Source organism: Lissotriton helveticus, chromosome 1_2 (assembly GCF_964261635.1).
Source record: "Lissotriton helveticus chromosome 1_2, aLisHel1.1, whole genome shotgun sequence".
In the NCBI taxonomy this organism is placed as follows: Eukaryota; Metazoa; Chordata; class Amphibia; order Caudata; family Salamandridae; genus Lissotriton; species Lissotriton helveticus.
The window spans coordinates 432698876-432719459 of NC_136058.1; the positions used below are offsets into that span (position 1 = coordinate 432698876).

A 20584-nucleotide genomic window follows, 5' to 3' on the forward strand; every position below is an offset into this window, starting at 1 on the left:
CTGCGGGGTGTAAGGTGGACACTGGAAGCAGCATGACACTGGGAGTCTATAATGCGTCTACAGTTTATGCAGAGCAGGGTAGGGGGGCTGCGGGGTGTAAGGTGGACACTGGAAGCAGCATGACAGTGGAGTCTATAATGCTTCTACAGTTTATGCAGAGCAGGGTAGGGGGCTGCGGGGTGTAAGGTGGACACTGGGAGCAGCATGACACTGGGAGTCTATAATGCTTCGACAGTTTATGCAGAGCAGGGTAGGGGGGCTGCGGGGTGTAAGGTGGACACTGGGAGCAGCATGACAGGGGAGTCTATAATGCGTCTACAGTTTATGCAGAGCAGGGTAGGGGGCTGCGGGGTGTAAGGTGGACACCGGAAGCAGCATGACAGGGGAGTCTATAATGCGTCTACAGTTTATGCAGAGCAGGGTAGGGGGGCTGCGGGGTGTAAGGTGGACACTGGGAGCAGCATGACACTGGGGTCTATAATGCTTCGACAGTTTATGCAGAGCAGGGTAGGGGGCTGCGGGGTGTAAGGTGGACCCTGGAAGCAGCATGACAGTGGAGTCTATAATGCTTCTACAGTTTATGCAGAGCAGGGTAGGGGGGCTGCGGGGTGTAAGGTGGACCCTGGAAGCAGCATGACACTGGGAGTCTATAATGCGTCTACAGTTTATGCAGAGCAGGGTAGGGGGGCTGCGGGGTGTAAGGTGGACACTGGGAGCAGCATGACACTGGAGTCTGTAATGCTTCGACAGTTTATGCAGAGCAGGGTAGGGGGTCTGCGGGGTGTAAGGTGGACACTGGGAGCAGCATGACAGGGGAGTCTATAATGCTTCTACAGTTTATGCAGAGCAGGGTAAGGGGGCTGCGGGGTGTAAGGTGGACACTGGGAGCAGCATGACACTGGAGTCTATAATGCTTCTACAGTTTATGCAGAGCAGGGTAAGGGGGCTGCGGGGTGTAAGGTGGACACTGGAAGCAGCATGACAGTGGAGTCTATAATGCTTCTACAGTTTATGCAGAGCAGGGTAGGGGGGCTGCGGGGTGTAAGGTGGACACTGGCAGCAGCATGACAACGGGAGTCTATAATGCGTCTACAGTTTATGCAGAGCAGGGTAGGGGGTCTGCGGGGTGTAAGGTGGACACTGGAAGCAGCATGACAGGGGAGTCTATAATGCTTCTACAGTTTATGCAGAGCAGGGTAGGGGGCTGCGGGGTGTAAGGTGGACACTGGGAACAGCATGACACTGGAGTCTATAATGCTTCGACAGTTTATGCAGAGCCGGGTAGGGGGTCTGCGGGGTGTAAGGTGGACACTCGAAGCAGCATGACAGGGGAGTCTATAATGCTTCTACAGTTTATGCAGAGCAGGGTAGGGGGCTGCGGGGTGTAAGGTGGACACTGGAAGCAGCATGACAGGGGAGTCTATAATGCGTCTACAGTTTATGCAGAGCAGGGTAGGGGGCTGCGGGGTGTAAGGTGGACACTGGAAGCAGCATGACAGTGGGGTCCATAATGCTTCGACAGTTTATGCAGAGCAGGGTAGGGGGGCTGCGGGGTGTAAGGTGGACACTGGAAGCAGCATGACAGTGGGGTCTATAATGCTTCGACAGTTTATGCAGAGCAGGGTAGGGGGCTGCGTGGTGTAAGGTGGACACTGGAAGCAGCATGACAGGGGAGTCTATAATGCTTCGACAGTTTATGCAGAGCAGGGTAGGGGGCTGCGGGGTGTAAAGTGGACACTGGAAGCAGCATGACAGTGGAGTCTATAATGCATCTACAGTTTATGCAGAGCAGGGTAGGGGGCTGCGGGGTGTAAAGTGGACACTGGAAGCAGCATGACAGTGGAGTCTATAATGCATCTACAGTTTATGCAGAGCAGGGTAGGGGGGCTGCGGGGTGTAAAGTGGACACTGGAAGCAGCATGACAGTGGAGTCTATAATGCATCTACAGTTTATGCAGAGCAGGGTAGGGGGGCTGCGGGGTGTAAAGTGGACACTGGAAGCAGCATCATGACACTGGGAGTCTATAATGCGTCTACAGTTTATGCAGAGCAGGGTAGGGGGGCTGCGGGGTGTAAGGTGGACACTGGAAGCAGCATGACAGGGGAGTCTATAATGCTTCTACAGTTTATGCAGAGCAGGGTAGGGGGCTGCGGGGTGTAAGGTGGACACTGGGAGCAGCATGACAGGGGAGTCTATAATGCGTCTACAGTTTATGCAGAGCAGGGTAGGGGGTCTGCGGGGTGTAAGGTGGACACTGGCAGCAGCATGACACTGGAGTCTATAATGCTTCTACAGTTTATGCAGAGCAGGGTAGGGGGCTGCGGGGTGTAAGGTGGACACTGGAAGCAGCATGACACTGGAGTCTATAATGCGTCTACAGTTTATGCAGAGCAGGGTAGGGGGCTGCGGGGTGTAAGGTGGACACTGGAAGCAGCATGACACTGGAGTCTATAATGCGTCTACAGTTTATGCAGAGCAGGGTAGGGGGCTGCGGGGTGTAAGGTGGACACTGGAAGCAGCATGAGACTCGGAGTCTATAATGCTTCTACAGTTTATGCAGAGCAGGGTAGGGGGCTGCGGGGTGTAAGGTGGACACTGGAAGCAGCATGACAGGGGAGTCTATAATGCTTCTACAGTTTATGCAGAGCAGGGTAGGGGGATGCGGGGTGTAAGGTGGACACTGGGAGCAGCATGACACTGGAGTCTATAATGCTTCTACAGTTTATGCAGAGCAGGGTAGGGGGGCTGCGGGGTGTAAGGTGGACACTGGGAGCAGCATGACAGTGGAGTCTATAATGCTTCTACAGTTTATGCAGAGCAGGGTAGGGGGGCTGCGGGGTGTAAGGTGGACACTGGAAGCAGCATGACAGTGGAGTCTATAATGCGTCTACAGTTTATGCAGAGCAGGGTAGGGGGTCTGTGGGGTGTAAGGTGGACACTGGCAGCAGCATGACACTGGGAGTCTATAATGCTTCTACAGTTTATGCAGAGCAGGGTAGGGGGTCTGCGGGGGTATACAGCTGTTACAACGCATTTTTTACTCCGCACTACCATTACAACGCGACTTTTACTCCGCATACCATTACAACGCATTGCGCTGGGGGGCGCTCTAGGATAGGGAATAAGTATAATTTACTATCCAACACCTTCCCTAGGGTCCACGGGGACTGGAGTTAGAATAGTAAATTATACTTACCACTATCCAGCACCTCTAAGCGCTATGCGTTGTAACGGTATGCGGTGTAAAAGTCGCGTTGTAACGGTCTGCGGAGTAAAAGTATGCGTTGTAACGTCATACATCCGTCTGCGGGGTGTAAGGTGGACACTGGAAGCAGCATGACAGTGGAGTCTATAATGCTTCTACAGTTTATGCAGAGCAGGGTGGGGGGTCTGCGGGGTGTAAGGTGGACACTGGGAGCAGCATGACACTGGAGTCTATAATGCGTATACAGTTTATGCAGAGCAGGGTAGGGGGGCTGCGGGGTGTAAGGTGGACACTGGAAGCAGCATGAGACTCGGAGTCTATAATGCTTCTACAGTTTATGCAGAGCAGGGTACGGGGGCTGCGGGGTGTAAGGTGGACACTGGCAGCAGCATGACACTGGGAGTCTATAATGCTTCTACAGTTTATGCAGAGCTGGGTAGGGGGGCTGCGGGGTGTAAGGTGGACACTGGAAGCAGCATGACAGTGGAGTCTATAATGCGTCTACAGTTTATGCAGAGCAGGGTAGGGGGCTGCGGGGTGTAAGGTGGACACTGGGAGCAGCATGACAGGGGAGTCTATAATGCGTCTACAGTTTATGCAGAGCAGGGTAGGGGGGCTGCTGGGTGTAAGGTGGACACTGGAAGCAGCATGACAGTGGAGTCTATAATGCTTCTACAGTTTATGCAGAGCAGGGTGGGGGGTCTGCGCGGTGTAAGGTGGACACTGGGAGCAGCATGACAGGGGAGTCTATAATGCTTCTACAGTTTATGCAGAGCAGGGTAGGGGGTCTGCGGGGTGTAAGGTGGACACTGGGAGCAGCATGACAGGGGAGTCTATAATGCTTCTACAGTTTATGCAGAGCAGGGTAGGTGGTCTGCGGGGTGTAAGGTGGACACTGGAAGCAGCATGAGACTCGGAGTCTATAATGCTTCTACAGTTTATGCAGAGCAGGGTACGGGGGCTGCGGGGTGTAAGGTGGACACTGGCAGCAGCATGACACTGGGAGTCTATAATGCTTCTACAGTTTATGCAGAGCAGGGTAGGGGGGCTGCGGGGTGTAAGGTGGACACTGGAAGCAGCATGACAGTGGAGTCTATAATGCGTCTACAGTTTATGCAGAGCAGGGTAGGGGGGCTGCGGGGTGTAAGGTGGACCCTGGAAGCAGTATGACAGGGGAGTCTATAATGCGTCTACAGTTTATGCAGAGCAGGGTAGGGGAGCTGCGGGGTGTAAGGTGGACACTGGAAGCAGCATGACACTGGAGTCTATAATGCGTCTACAGTTTATGCAGAGCAGGGTAGGGGGCTGCGGGGTGTAAGGTGGACACCGGAAGCAGCATGACAGGGGAGTCTATAATGCGTCTACAGTTTATGCAGAGCAGGGTAGGGGGGCTGCGGGGTGTAAGGTGGACACTGGGAGCAGCATGACAGTGGAGTCTATAATGCGTCTACAGTTTATGCAGAGCAGGGTAGGGGGCTGCGGGTTGTAAGGTGGACACTGGGAGCAGCATGACACTGGGAGTCTATAATGCTTCGACAGTTTATGCAGAGCAGGGTAGGGGGGCTGCGGGGTGTAAAGTGGACACTGGAAGCAGCATGACGGGGGAGTCTATAATGCTTCTACAGTTTATGCAGAGCAGGGTAGGGGGCTGCGGGGTGTAAGGTGGACACTGGAAGCAGCATGACACTGGGGTCTATAATGCTTCGACAGTTTATGCAGAGCAGGGTAGGGGGGCTGCGGGGTGTAAGGTGGACCCTGGAAGCAGCATGACACTGGGAGTCTATAATGCGTCTACAGTTTATGCAGAGCAGGGTAGGGGGGCTGCGGGGTGTAAGGTGGACACTGGAAGCAGCATGACAGTGGAGTCTATAATGCTTCTACAGTTTATGCAGAGCAGGGTAGGGGGTCTGCGGGGTGTAAGGTGGACACTGGCAGCAGCATGACACTGGAGTCTATAATGCTTCGACAGTTTATGCAGAGCAGGGTAGGGGGGCTGCGGGGTGTAAGGTGGATACTGGAAGCAGCATGACACTGGGAGTCTATAATGCGTCTACAGTTTATGCAGAGCAGGGTAGGGGGGCTGCGGGGTGTAAAGTGGACACTGGGAGCAGCATGACAGGGGAGTCTATAATGCTTCTACAGTTTATGCAGAGCAGGGTAGGGGGGCTGCGGGGTGTAAGGTGGACACTGGGAGCAGCATGACAGTGGAGTCTATAATGCTTCGACAGTTTATGCAGAGCAGGGTAGGGGGGCTGCGGGGTGTAAAGTGGACACTGGGAGCAGCATGACAGGGGAGTCTATAATGCTTCTACAGTTTATGCAGAGCAGGGTAGGGGGCTGCGGGGTGTAAGGTGGACACTGGAAGCAGCATGACAGTGGAGTCTATAATGCTTCTACAGTTTATGCAGAGCAGGGTAGGGGGCTGCGGGGCGTAAGGTGGACACTGGGAGCAGCATGACACTGGGAGTCTATAATGCTTCTACAGTTTATGCAGAGCAGGGTAGGGGGGCTGTGGGGTGTAAGGTGGACCCTGGAAGCAGCATGACAGTGGGGTCTATAATGCGTCTACAGTTTATGCAGAGCAGGGTAGGGGGGCTGCGGGGTGTAAGGTGGACACTGGAAGCAGCATGACACTGGAGTCTATAATGCGTCTACAGTTTATGCAGAGCAGGGTAGGGGGTCTGCGGGTTGAAAGGTGGACACTGGGAGCAGCATGACACTGGGAGTCTATAATGCTTCGACAGTTTATGCAGAGCAGGGTAGGGGGTCTGTGGGGTGTAAGGTGGACACTGGAAGCAGCATGACAACGGGAGTCTATAATGCGTCTACAGTTTATGCAGAGCAGGGTAGGGGGCTGCGGGGTGTAAGGTGGACACTGGAAGCAGCATGACACTAGAGTCTATAATGCGTCTACAGTTTATGCAGAGCAGGGTAGGGGGGCTGCGGGGTGTAAGGTGGACACTGGGAGCAGCATGACAGGGGAGTCTATAATGCGTCTACAGTTTATGCAGAGCAGGGTAGGGGGCTGCGGGTTGTAAGGTGGACACTGGGAGCAGCATGACAGTGGGGTCTATAATGCGTCTACAGTTTATGCAGAGCAGGGTAGGGGGTCTGCGGGGTGGAAGGTGGACACTGGGAGCAGCATGACAGGGGAGTCTATAATGCGTCTACAGTTTATGCAGAGCAGGGTAGGGGAGCTGCGGGGTGTAAGGTGGACACTAGAAGCAGCATGACACTGGAGTCTATAATGCGTCTACAGTTTATGCAGAGCAGGGTAGGGGGTCTGCGGGGTGTAAGGTGGACACTGGAGCAGCATGACACTGGGAGTCTATAATGCTTCGACAGTTTATGCAGAGCAGGGTAGGGGGCTGCGGGGTGTAAGGTGGACACTGGAAGCAGCATGACAGTGGAGTCTATAATGCTTCTACAGTTTATGCAGAGCAGGGTAGGGGGGCTGTGGGGTGTAAGGTGGACACTGGGAGCAGCATGACACTGGAGTCTATAATGCGTCTACAGTTTATGCAGAGCAGGGTAGGGGGCTGCGGGGTGTAAGGTGGACACTGGCAGCAGCATGACAGTGGAGTCTATAATGCTTCAACAGTTTATGCAGAGCAGGGTAGGGGGCTGCGGGGTGTAAGGTGGATACTGGGAGCAGCATGACACTGGGGTCTATAATGCTTCTACAGTTTATGCAGAGCAGGGTAGGGGGGCTGCGGGGTGTAAGGTGGACACTGGGAGCAGCATGACACTGGGGTCTATAATGCTTCTACAGTTTATGCAGAGCAGGGTAGGGGGTCTGCGGGGTGTAAGGTGGACACTGGAGCAGCATGACACTGGGAGTCTATAATGCTTCGACAGTTTATGCAGAGCAGGGTAGGGGGGCTGCGGGGTGTAAGGTGGACACTGGAAGCAGCATGACACTGGAGTCTATAATGCGTCTACAGTTTATGCAGAGCAGGGTAGGGGGTCTGCGGGTTGAAAGGTGGACACTGGGAGCAGCATGACACTGGGAGTCTATAATGCTTCGACAGTTTATGCAGAGCAGGGTAGGGGGTCTGCGGGGTGTAAGGTGGACACTGGGAGCAGCATGACAGGGGAGTCTATAATGCGTCTACAGTTTATGCAGAGCAGGGTAGGGGGCTGCGGGTTGTAAGGTGGACACTGGGAGCAGCATGACACTGGGAGTCTATAATGCTTCGACAGTTTATGCAGAGCAGGGTAGGGGGTCTGCGGGGTGTAAGGTGGACACTGGGAGCAGCATGACAGGGGAGTCTATAATGCGTCTACAGTTTATGCAGAGCAGGGTGGGGGAGCTGCGGGGTGTAAGGTGGACACTAGAAGCAGCATGACACTGGAGTCTATAATGCGTCTACAGTTTATGCAGAGCAGGGTAGGGGGTCTGCGGGGTGTAAGGTGGACACTGGAGCAGCATGACACTGGGAGTCTATAATGCTTCGACAGTTTATGCAGAGCAGGGTAGGGGGGCTGTGGGGTGTAAGGTGGACACTGGGAGCAGCATGACACTGGAGTCTATAATGCGTCTACAGTTTATGCAGAGCAGGGTAGGGGGCTGCGGGGTGTAAGGTGGATACTGGGAGCAGCATGACACTGGGGTCTATAATGCTTCTACAGTTTATGCAGAGCAGGGTAGGGGGGCTGCGGGGTGTAAGGTGGACACTGGGAGCAGCATGACAGGGGAGTCTATAATGCTTCTACAGTTTATGCAGAGCAGGGTAGGGGGGCTGCGGGGTGTAAGGTGGACACTGGGAGCAGCATGACACTGGGAGTCTATAATGCTTCCACAGTTTATGCAGAGCAGGGTAGGGGGTCTGCGGGGTGTAAGGTGGACACTGGAAGCAGCATGACACTGGAGTCTATAATGCGTCTACAGTTTATGCAGAGCAGGGTAGGGGGGCTGCGGGGTGTAAGGTGGACACTGGAAGCAGCATGACACTGGGAGTCTATAATGCTTCTACAGTTTATGCAGAGCAGGGTAGGGGGTCTGCGGGGTGTAAGGTGGACACTGGAAGCAGCATGACACTGGGGTCTATAATGCTTCTACAGTTTATGCAGAGCAGGGTAGGGGGCTGTGGGGTGTAAGGTGGACACTGGAAGCAGCATGACAATGGGAGTCTATAATGCTTCTACAGTTTATGCAGAGCAGGGTAGGGGGTCTGCGGGGTGTAAGGTGGACACTGGGAGCAGCATGACAACGGGAGTCTATAATGCGTCTACAGTATATGCAGAGCGGGGTAGGGGGCTGCAGAGTGTAAGGTGGACACTGGAAGCAGCATGACAGGGGAGTCTATAATGCTTCGACAGTTTATGCAGAGCAGGGTAGGGGGCTGCGGGGTGTAAGGTGGACACTGGAAGCAGCATGACAGTGGAGTCTATAATGCTTCTACAGTTTATGCAGAGCAGGGTAGGGGGGCTGCGGGGTGTAAGGTGGACACTGGGAGCAGCATGACACTGGAGTCTATAATGCTTCTACAGTTTATGCAGAGCAGGGTAGGGGGCTGCGGGGTGTAATTTGGACACTGGAAGCAGCATGACACTGGGGTCTATAATGCTTCGACAGTTTATGCAGAGCAGGGTAGGGGGGCTGCGGGGTGTAAGGTGGACACTGGAAGCAGCATGACACTGGGAGTCTATAATGCTTCTACAGTTTATGCAGAGCAGGGTAGGGGGTCTGCGGGGTGTAAAGTGGACACTGGGAGCAGCATGACAGGGGAGTCTATAATGCGTCTACAGTTTATGCAGAGCAGGGTAGGGGGGCTGCGGGGTGTAAGGTGGACACTGGAAGCAGCATGACACTGGGAGTCTATAATGCTTCTACAGTTTATGCAGAGCAGGGTAGGGGGTCTGCGGGGTGTAAAGTGGACACTGGGAGCAGCATGACAGGGGAGTCTATAATGCGTCTACAGTTTATGCAGAGCAGGGTAGGGGGGCTGCGGGGTGTAAGGTGGACACTGGAAGCAGCATGACAGGGGAGTCTATAATGCGTCTACAGTTTATGCAGAGCAGGGTAGGGGGCTGCGGGTTGTAAGGTGGACACTGGAAGCAGCATGACAGTGGGGTCTATAATGCTTCTACAGTTTATGCAGAGCAGGGTAGGGGGCTGCGGGGTGTAAGGTGGACACTGGGAGCAGCATGACACTGGGAGTCTATAATGCGTCTACAGTTTATGCAGAGCAGGGTAGGGGGGCTGCGGGGTGTAAGGTGGACACTGGAAGCAGCATGACACTGGGAGTCTATAATGCTTCGACAGTTTATGCAGAGCAGGGTAGGGGGCTGCGGGGTGTAAGGTGGACACTGGGAGCAGCATGACAGGGGAGTCTATAATGCTTCTACAGTTTATGCAGAGCAGGGTAGGGGGCTGCGGGGTGTAAGGTGGACACTGGGAGCAGCATGACAGTGGGGTCTATAATGCGTCTACAGTTTATGCAGAGCAGGGTAGGGGGCTGCGGGGTGTAAGGTGGACACTGGAAGCAGCATGACAGTGGGGTCTATAATGCGTCTACAGTTTATGCAGAGCAGGGTAGGGGGGCTGCGGGGTGTAAGGTGGACACTGGAAGCAGCATGACAGTGGAGTCTATAATGCTTCTACAGTTTATGCAGAGCAGGGTAGGGGGTCTGCGGGGTGTATGGTGGACACTGGAAGCAGCATGACAGTGGGGTCTATAATGCGTCTACAGTTTATGCAGAGCAGGGTAGGGGGCTGCGGGGTGTAAGGTGGACACTGGAAGCAGCATGACAGTGGAGTCTATAATGCTTCTACAGTTTATGCAGAGCAGGGTAGGGGGTCTGCGGGGTGAAAGGTAGACACTGGAAGCAGCATGACACTGGAGTCTATAATGCGTCTACAGTTTATGCAGAGCAGGGTAGGGGGTCTGCGGGGTGTAAGGTGGACACTGGAGCAGCATGACACTGGGAGTCTAAAATGCTTCGACAGTTTATGCAGAGCAGGGTAGGGGGGCTGCGGGGTGTAAGGTGGACACTGGAAGCAGCATGACAGGGGAGTCTATAATGCGTCTACAGTTTATGCAGAGCAGGGTAGGGGGCTGCGGGTTGTAAGGTGGACACTGGGAGCAGCATGACACTGGGAGTCTATAATGCTTCGACAGTTTATGCAGAGCAGGGTAGGGGGTCTGCGGGGTGTAAGGTGGACACTGGGAGCAGCATGACAGGGGAGTCTATAATGCGTCTACAGTTTATGCAGAGCAGGGTAGGGGAGCTGCGGGGTGTAAGGTGGACACTAGAAGCAGCATGACACTGGAGTCTATAATGCGTCTACAGTTTATGCAGAGCAGGGTAGGGGGCTGCGGGGTGTAAGGTGGACACTGGAGCAGCATGACACTGGGAGTCTATAATGCTTCGACAGTTTATGCAGAGCAGGGTAGGGGGGCTGTGGGGTGTAAGGTGGACACTGGGAGCAGCATGACACTGGGAGTCTATAATGCTTCTACAGTTTATGCAGAGAAGGGTAGGGGGGCTGCGGGGTGTAAGGTGGACACTGGAAGCAGCATGACAGGGGAGTCTATAATGCTTCAACAGTTTATGCAGAGCAGGGTAGGGGGCTGCGGGGTGTAAGGTGGATACTGGGAGCAGCATGACACTGGGGTCTATAATGCTTCTACAGTTTATGCAGAGCAGGGTAGGGGGGCTGCGGGGTGTAAGGTGGACACTGGGAGCAGCATGACAGGGGAGTCTATAATGCTTCTACAGTTTATGCAGAGCAGGGTAGGGGGGCTGCGGGGTGTAAGGTGGACACTGGGAGCAGCATGACACTGGGGTCTATAATGCTTCTACAGTTTATGCAGAGCAGGGTAGGGGGTCTGCGGGGTGTAAGGTGGACACTGGAAGCAGCATGACACTGGAGTCTATAATGCGTCTACAGTTTATGCAGAGCAGGGTAGGGGGGCTGCGGGGTGTAAGGTGGACACTGGAAGCAGCATGACACTGGAGTCTATAATGCGTCTACAGTTTATGCAGAGCAGGGTAGGGGGCTGCGGGGTGTAAAGTGGACACTGGGAGCAGCATGACAGTGGGGTCTATAATGCTTCTACAGTTTATGCAGAGCAGGGTAGGGGGGCTGCGGGGTGTAAGGTGGACACTGGAAGCAGCATGACGGGGGAGTCTATAATGCTTCTACAGTTTATGCAGAGCAGGGTAGGGGGCTGCGGGGTGTAAGGTGGACACTGGAAGCAGCATGACAGTGGGGTCTATAATGCTTCTACAGTTTATGCAGAGCAGGGTAGGGGGCTGCGGGGTGTAAGGTGGACACTGGAAGCAGCATGACAGTGGGGTCTATAATGCGTCTACAGTTTATGCAGAGCAGGGTAGGGGGGCTGCGGGGTGTAAGGTGGACACTGGAAGCAGCATGACAGTGGAGTCTATAATGCTTCGACAGTTTATGCAGAGCAGGGTAGGGGGCTGCGGGGTGTAAGGTGGACACTGGAAGCAGCATGACAGTGGGGTCTATAATGCTTCTACAGTTTATGCAGAGCAGGGTAGGGGGCTGCGGGGTGTAAGGTGGACACTGGAAGCAGCATGACAGTGGGGTCTATAATGCTTCTACAGTTTATGCAGAGCAGGGTAGGGGGCTGCGGGGTGTAAGGTAGACACTGGAAGCAGCATGACAGTGGGGTCTATAATGCTTCTACAGTTTATGCAGAGCAGGGTAGGGGGCTGCGGGGTGTAAGGTGGACACTGGAAGCAGCATGACAGTGGGGTCTATAATGCGTCTACAGTTTATGCAGAGCAGGGTAGGGGGGCTGCGGGGTGTAAGGTGGACACTGGAAGCAGCATGACAGTGGAGTCTATAATGCTTCTACAGTTTATGCAGAGCAGGGTAGGGGGCTGCGGGGTGTAAGGTGGACACTGGGGGCAGCATGACAGTGGAGTCTATAATGCGTCTACAGTTCATGCAGAGCAGGGTAGGGGGCTGCGGGGTGTAAGGTGGACACTGGAAGCAGCATGACAGTGGAGTCTATAATGCTTCTACAGTTTATGCAGAGCAGGGTAGGGGGCTGCGGGGTGTAAGGTGGACACTGGGGGCAGCATGACAGTGGAGTCTATAATGCGTCTACAGTTCATGCAGAGCAGGGTAGGGGGCTGCGGGGTGTAAGGTGGACACTGGAAGCAGCATGACAGTGGGGTCTATAATGCTTCTACAGTTTATGCAGAGCAGGGTAGGGGGGCTGCGGGGTGTAAGGTGGACACTGGGAGCAGCATGACACTGGGGTCTATAATGCGTCTACAGTTTATGCAGAGCAGGGTAGGGGGGCTGCGGGGTGTAAGCTGGACACTGGAAGCAGCATGACACTGGGAGTCTATAATGCTTCTACAGTTTATGCAGAGCAGGGTAGGGGGGCTGCGGGGTGTAAGGTGGACACTGGGGGCAGCATGACACTGGGAGTCTATAATGCGTCTACAGTTCATGCAGAGCAGGGTAGGGGGCTGCGGGGTGTAAGGTGGACACTGGAAGCAGCATGACAGTGGAGTCTATAATGCGTCTACAGTTTATGCAGAGCAGGGTAGGGGGGCCGCGGGGTGTAAGGTGGACACTGGGAGCAGCATGACAGGGGAGTCTATAATGCTTCGACAGTTTATGCAGAGCAGGGGAGGGGGGCTGCGGGGTGTAAGGTGGACACTGGGAGCAGCATGACAGGGGAGTCTATAATGCTTCGACAGTTTATGCAGAGCAGGGTAGGGGGGCTGTGGGGTGTAAGGTGGACACTGGGAGCAGCATGGCAATGGGAGTCTATAATGCTTCTACAGTTTATGCAGAGCGGGGTAGGGGGGCTGCGGGGTGTAAGGTGGACACTGGGAGCAGCATGACAATGGGAGTCTATAATGCTTCTACAGTTTATGCAGAGCAGGGTAGGGGGGCTGCGGGGTGTAAGGTGGACACTGGGAGCAGCATGACAATGGGAGTCTATAATGCTTCTACAGTTTATGCAGAGCGGGGTAGGGGGGCTGCGGGGTGTAAGGTGGACACTGGAAGCAGCATGACACTGGAGTCTATAATGCTTCTACAGTTTATGCAGAGCAGGGTAGGGGGGCTGCGGGGTGTAAGGTGGACACTGGGAGCAGCATGACAGGGGAGTCTATAATGCGTCTACAGTTTATGCAGAGCAGGGTAGGGGGGCTGCGGGGTGTAAAGTGGACACTGGAAGCAGCATGACACTAGAGTCTATAATGCGTCTACAGTTTATGCAGAGCAGGGTAGGGGGGCTGCGGGGTGTAAGGTGGACACTGGGAGCAGCATGACAACGGGAGTCTATAATGCGTCTACAGTTTATGCAGAGCAGGGTAGGGGGTCTGCGGGGTGTAAAGTGGACACTGGCAGCAGCATGACACTGGGAGTCTATAATGCGTCTACAGTTTATGCAGAGCAGGGTAGGGGGCTGCGGGGTGTAAGGTGGATACTGGGAGCAGCATGACAGTGGAGTCTATAATGCTTCTACAGTTTATGCAGAGCAGGGTAGGGGGCTGCGGGGTGTAAGGTGGACACTGGAAGCAGCATGACACTGGAGTCTATAATGCTTCTACAGTTTATGCAGAGCAGGGTAGGGGGGCTGCGGGGTGTAAGGTGGACACTGGGAACAGCATGACAGTGGGGTCTATAATGCTTCGACAGTTTATGCAGAGCAGGGTAGGGGGCTGCGGGGTGTAAGGTGGACACTGGAAGCAGCATGACACTGGGAGTCTATAATGCTTCTACAGTTTATGCAGAGCAGGGTAGGGGGCTGCGGGGTGTAAAGTGGACACTGGGAGCAGCATGACACTGGGGTCTATAATGCTTCGACAGTTTATGCAGAGCAGGGTAGGGGGCTGCGGGGTGTAAGGTGGACACTGGAAGCAGCATGACACTGGGAGTCTATAATGCTTCTACAGTTTATGCAGAGCAGGGTAGGGGGCTGCGGGGTGTAAGGTGGACACTGGAAGCAGCATGACAGGGGAGTCTATAATGCTTCTACAGTTTATGCAGAGCAGGGTAGGGGGGCTGCGGGGTGTAAGGTGGACACCGGAAGCAGCATGACAGGGGAGTCTATAATGCTTCTACAGTTTATGCAGAGCAGGGTGGGGGGTCTGTGGGGTGTAAGGTGGACACCGGAAGCAGCATGACAGTGGAGTCTATAATGCGTCTACAGTTCATGCAGAGCAGGGTAGGGGGGCTGCGGGGTGTAAGGTGGACACTGGAAGCAGCATGACAGTGGGGTCTATAATGCTTCTACAGTTCATGCAGAGCAGGGTAGGGGGCTGCGGGGTGTAAGGTGGACACTGGGAGCAGCATGACACTAGAGTCTATAATGCTTCTACAGTTTATGCAGAGCAGGGTAGGGGGGCTGTGGGGTGTAAGGTGGACACTGGGAGCAGCATGACACTGGGAGTCTATAATGCTTCTACAGTTTATGCAGAGCAGGGTAGGGGGCTGCGGGGTGTAAGGTGGACACTGGAAGCAGCATGACAGGGGAGTCTATAATGCGTCTACAGTTTATGCAGAGCAGGGTAGGGGGGCTGCGGGGTGTAAGGTGGACACTGGGAGCAGCATGACAGGGGAGTCTATAATGCTTCTACAGTTTATGCAGAGCAGGGTAGGGGGCTGCGGGGTGTAAAGTGGACACTGGAAGCAGCATGACACTGGGAATCTATAATGCTTCGACAGTTTATGCAGAGCAGGGTAGGGGGTCTGCGGGGCGTAAGGTGGACACTGGGAGCAGCATGACAGGGGAGTCTATAATGCTTCTACAGTTTATGCAGAGCAGGGTAGGGGGCTGCGGGGTGTAAGGTGGACACTGGGAGCAGCATGACACTGGGAGTCTATAATGCTTCTACAGTTTATGCAGAGCAGGGTAGGGGGCTGCGGGGTGTAAGGTGGACACTGGGAGCAGCATGACACTGGGAGTCTATAATGCTTCTACAGTTTATGCAGAGCAGGGTAGGGGGCTGCGGGGTGTAAGGTGGACACTGGGAGCAGCATGACACTGGGAGTCTATAATGCGTCTACAGTTTATGCAGAGCAGGGTAGGGGGTCTGCGGGGTGTAAAGTGGACACTGGCAGCAGCATGACACTGGGAGTCTATAATGCTTCTACAGTTTATGCAGAGCAGGGTAGGGGGCTGCGGGGTGTAAGGTGGACACTGGGAGCAGCATGACAGGGGAGTCTATAATGCTTCTACAGTTTATGCAGAGCAGGGTAGGGGGCTGCAAGGTGTAAGGTGGACACTGGAAGCAGCATGACACTGGGGTCTATAATGCTTCTACAGTTTATGCAGAGCAGGGTAGGGGGCTGCGGGGTGTAAAGTGGACACTGGAAGCAGCATGACAGGGGAGTCTATAATGCTTCTACAGTTTATGCAGAGCAGGGTAGGGGGGCTGCGGGGTGTAAGGTGGACACTGGGAGCAGCATGACAGGGGAGTCTATAATGCTTCTACAGTTTATGCAGAGCAGGGTAGGGGGCTGCGGGGTGTAAGGTGGACACTGGGAGCAGCATGACAGGGGAGTCTATAATGCTTCTACAGTTTATGCAGAGCAGGGTAGGGGGCTGCGGGGTGTAAGGTGGACACTGGGAGCAGCATGACAGGGGAGTCTATAATGCTTCTACAGTTTATGCAGAGCAGGGTAGGGGGCTGCGGGGTGTAAGGTGGACACTGGAAGCAGCATGACAGGGGAGTCTATAATGCTTCTACAGTTTATGCAGAGCAGGGTAGGGGGGCTGTGGGGTGTAAGGTGGACACTGGGAGCAGCATGACACTGGGAGTCTATAATGCTTCTACAGTTTATGCAGAGCAGGGTAGGGGGGCTGCGGGGTGTAAGGTGGACACTGGAAGCAGCATGACACTGGAGTCTATAATGCGTCTACAGTTTATGCAGAGCAGGGTAGGGGGTCTGCGGGGTGTAAGGTGGACACTGGCAGCAGCATGACAGGGGAGTCTATAATGCGTCTACAGTTTATGCAGAGCAGGGTAGGGGGCTGCGGGGTGTAAGGTGGACACTGGAAGCAGCATGACACTGGAGTCTATAATGCGTCTACAGTTTATGCAGAGCAGGGTAGGGGGTCTGCGGGGTGTAAGGTGGACACTGGAAGCAGCATGACAGGGGAGTCTATAATGCTTCTACAGTTTATGCAGAGCAGGGTAGGGGGGCTGCGGGGTGTAAGGTGGACACTGGGAGCAGCATGACAGTGGGGTCTATAATGCTTCTACAGTTTATGCAGAGCAGGGTAGGGGGCTGCGGGGTGTAAGGTGGACACTGGAAGCAGCATGACACTGGAGTCTATAATGCGTCTACAGTTTATGCAGAGCAGGGTAGGGGGTCTGCGGGGTGTAAGGTGGACACTGGAAGCAGCATGACAGTGGGGTCTATAATGCTTCTACAGTTTATGCAGAGCAGGGTAGGGGGTCTGCGGGGTGTAAGGTGGACACTGGGAGCAGCATGACACTGGGAGTCTATAATGCGTCTACAGTTTATGCAGAGCAGGGTAGGGGGCTGCGGGTTGTAAGGTGGACACTGGGAGCAGCATGACACTGGGAGTCTATAATGCTTCGACAGTTTATGCAGAGCAGGGTAGCGGGTCTGCGGGGTGTAAGGTGGACACTGGGAGCAGCATGACAGGGGAGTCTATAATGCTTCTACAGTTTATGCAGAGCAGGGTAGGGGGCTGCGGGGTGTAAGGTGGACACTGGAAGCAGCATGACAGTGGGGTCTATAATGCGTCTACAGTTTATGCAGAGCAGGGTAGGGGGGCTGCTGGGTGTAAGGTGGACACTGGAAGCAGCATGACAGGGGAGTCTATAATGCTTCTACAGTTTATGCAGAGCAGGGTAGGGGGCTGCCGGGTGTAAGGTGGACACTGGGAGCAGCATGACACTGGAGTCTATAATGCTTCGACAGTTTATGCAGAGCAGGGTAGGGGGGCTGCGGGGTGTAAGGTGGACACTGGAAGCAGCATGACAGGGGAGTCTATAATGCTTCTACAGTTTATGCAGAGCAGGGTAGGGGGTCTGTGGGGTGTAAAGTGGACACTGGGAGCAGCATGACAGGGGAGTCTATAATGCTTCTACAGTTTATGCAGAGCAGGGTAGGGGGGCTGCGGGGTGTAAGGTGGACACTGGGAGCAGCATGACAGTGGGGTCTATAATGCGTCTACAGTTTATGCAGAGCAGGGTAGGGGGGCTGCGGGGTGTAAGGTGGACACTGGAAGCAGCATGACGGGGGAGTCTATAATGCTTCTACAGTTTATGCAGAGCAGGGTAGGGGGCTGCGGGGTGTAAGGTGGACACTGGAAGCAGCATGACAGTGGAGTCTATAATGCTTCTACAGTTTATGCAGAGCAGGGTAGGGGGGCTGCGGGGTGTAAGGTGGACACTGGGAGCAGCATGACAGGGGAGTCTATAATGCTTCAACAGTTTATGCAGAGCAGGGTAGGGGGGCTGCGGGGTGTAAAGTGGACACTGGAAGCAGCATGACAACGGGAGTCTATAATGCGTCTACAGTTTATGCAGAGCAGGGTAGGTGGTCTGCGGGGTGTAAGGTGGACACTGGAAGCAGCATGAGACTCGGAGTCTATAATGCTTCTACAGTTTATGCAGAGCAGGGTAGGGGGCTGCGGGGTGTAAAGTGGACACTGGAAGCAGCATGACAGGGGAGTCTATAATGCTTCTACAGTTTATGCAGAGCAGGGTAGGGGGCTGCGGGGTGTAAGGTGGACACTGGAAGCAGCATGACAGGGGAGTCTATAATGCTTCTACAGTTTATGCAGAGCAGGGTAGGGGGGCTGCGGGGTGTAAGGTGGACACTGGAAGCAGCATGACAGGGGAGTCTATAATGCGTCTACAGTTTATGCAGAGCAGGGTAGGGGGCTGCGGGGTGTAAGGTGGACACTGGAGCAGCATGACAGTGGGGTCTATAATGCTTCGACAGTTTATGCAGAGCAGGGTAGGGGGCTGCGGGGTGTAAGGTGGACACTGGAAGCAGCATGACACTGGGGTCTATAATGCTTCGACAGTTTATGCAGAGCAGGGTAGGGGGGCTGCAGAGAGATGACCAGAGAGGGAATGTGTGTGTGGAGAGTGACACAATACTTTGAGTCTTTCACTAATGCTGTGTCTTGTGTCTTTGCAGCACTCACTGTGGCTTGGAACACCTGGAATATTTTTGAAGTGCAGCCTTACAATTATCAACCACATCTATCATCGTTCTGTGTGAGAAAGGGTAAGTGACAGAGAATATCAGTGGACAGATGTGAGCCGTAGGGTTGAGTGTTTCTTTGGCTCCACCTGCATGCCCTGTTGTTGTCCTTCAGGAATTGGTGTCTAAGATCCAACCTCATTTCACGCCACCTGCTGCTCCACATCCGTAACTGCGGTGTCCGATCTGTAAACTACAGCGGCTCCATGACTATCTTGTAATTCAACGGCTCTCACCACACGGACATCTCGTCTGTCCTTCCTGGCCCTGTCCGGCTGGCTGTGTTACACCACGGTTCTTACCTGCGAGGACCTGTTGCTCCTGTTCTTTTCCCATCTTAACACTTTATAGCCAGACTTCTTGGCTTTGCCATTGCATGTTGATGCAGTATCCATATTACAGATGCAATGTAGAAACTTATTATATGTATTGTCCATCATTTTGAAGTGTAAATGAAAGCTTAGCTGATCTTAATCCATAAATGGCCTTTTTTGGAAAAGAAACGCTTCCTGCACCATTTTTGATAATCTTGCAATAGATGCCAGAAGAAAATAACACTCCCATAATAAACATTTAAAGATTTGTCAGAATCTATGCATTCATTTAACGCAAACAGAAAAATGGTGTGGATCAGTTTGCCCCCCTGTCTAAATCTGCAGAAAACAAGCACAAATGTGCCCTGGTTTCTTTTATGTGCATTAGTGCATCTGTGGTCTTTAGAACTTTTTGTAATTAGAAAGACAAGCTGAGATCAGTTATATCTCCGGCTCCTCCACAACATATCAGGCCCTTCTCCCCCTGCCACAGCTGCTCACAGCTGCCAAGACTCCCCTGGTTCAGAGTTGAGCAGCTGATCTAGTCCAGGCTGTTTGTTTCTTTGGATTCTAGGACTCAGTTCCCTGATTTTATTCAGCTAAACAAGGACTACAAGTCCTGGAATGAAAAGTAAAAACCCGGCCTAGAGCAGTCAGTCAGGCCTGGACCTGGTGAACTTTGTAAGGAGGGAAGTTCCTGCCAGCTCTGTTTTGCTGTGTCTACACTCCAGTAATATAAAGCTCGGCCCTAAAGTGAGCATTGTGCGACTGAGCACTCTATACTGATAATAATAATCCAGGGAAAATCTTAATACTTATTCTCTTTCTTACTTGTGAAGAAGGTGCAGGAGTTGTATCAAAAGCCAGATTTGTCACAATGTATTGAAATACAAGTAGTGTAATTGTTCAGTGCTCCATTGCTGTTTGGAGCACGATTAGCTAATATTTTTGTTCAAGTTACCTAAAAATGTAAAACAGTTTTTTCTGTTTCATTAGCCCTAACTGAAATGTATATTTATATGTTTTTCTTTTCAGGTAACAGAACTTTTCTTTGAAAATATGTCTGCTTCCAGTGCAAGCACGCATCACAAATAAATAACGTTACTATATTGATGCAAATTGGAGAATAGAAATAATGTTGTCAAGAAATACTGCTGCTGTCTAGATGTGATTTTGTGTTGCATCACTTCATTCTGTTTCCTGTTGCCCAATCTAGCTGTGCACTGTTCATACTCTCACTGACAGTGCGAATAAAAGTGAAAGCAGTGGAAATTGAGGTTGAGATTTTGAGGCACATTTATGATTAAACAAAGTCTTTTGCTTCCATTGTGCCTGATCTTAGATTGGAATAAGGTCCAAATGGCCGGGCGTTGGTCCCAGTCCCAACTAAGATGGTGTGCATGGTGCATAAACTCTGCTATCAGAACAGAAGTGGGTACAGTTTCTGTGCATGGCTATGAGCAGCGAGCGGCTGCCATGAGCGACTTCTTCATGTGTGGTACTCTCGCCTAAACACTGCTAACAAGCGCCTGCACCAGACGATTTATTGATCCCAGACATGTCAGAGGTTTTGTAATGGCTGGGTAAGCAACATGAAGAGAAGCCTTAAGGACGCAGGGCCTGTTTTAGAGTTTGGTGCATTAAGATTAAGCAAGCTATTGCCCAGAGTCGCATGGTGCTGGGCTAACCTGCCGCCGGAGCCAGGGATCGAACCCTGATCCCCAGATTCCGTAGTCAGCCGCCCTGGCCGCGGCGCCACACCTCCCCATCATCATCATCGTTATAGTTTATTCGGAATATCTCTCTGTAACTAAGTAAGTACGATTGACTGAACGAAAACTACAGCACTGTTTCCACGATCCCTGAAG

At 53.2% G+C, this 20584-nt stretch overlaps 1 protein-coding gene across 3 annotated transcripts in view; it reads left to right on the forward strand.

Moving 5' to 3' along the window:
* The window catches only part of LOC144807652 (uncharacterized), a 166742-nt gene that overhangs the window by 138095 nt on the left and 8063 nt on the right, over positions 1 to 20584 (forward strand). For 2 of the 3 annotated variants that reach the window (XR_013606374.1, XR_013606372.1), the window contains exon 2: positions 18337 to 18426. The gene's annotated coding sequence lies outside the window, so the exon portion shown is untranslated. Of the gene's footprint in view, positions 1 to 18336; positions 18427 to 19751; positions 19874 to 20584 lie in introns of those variants that run through there. The other variant, XR_013606373.1, reaches the window with a different exon arrangement.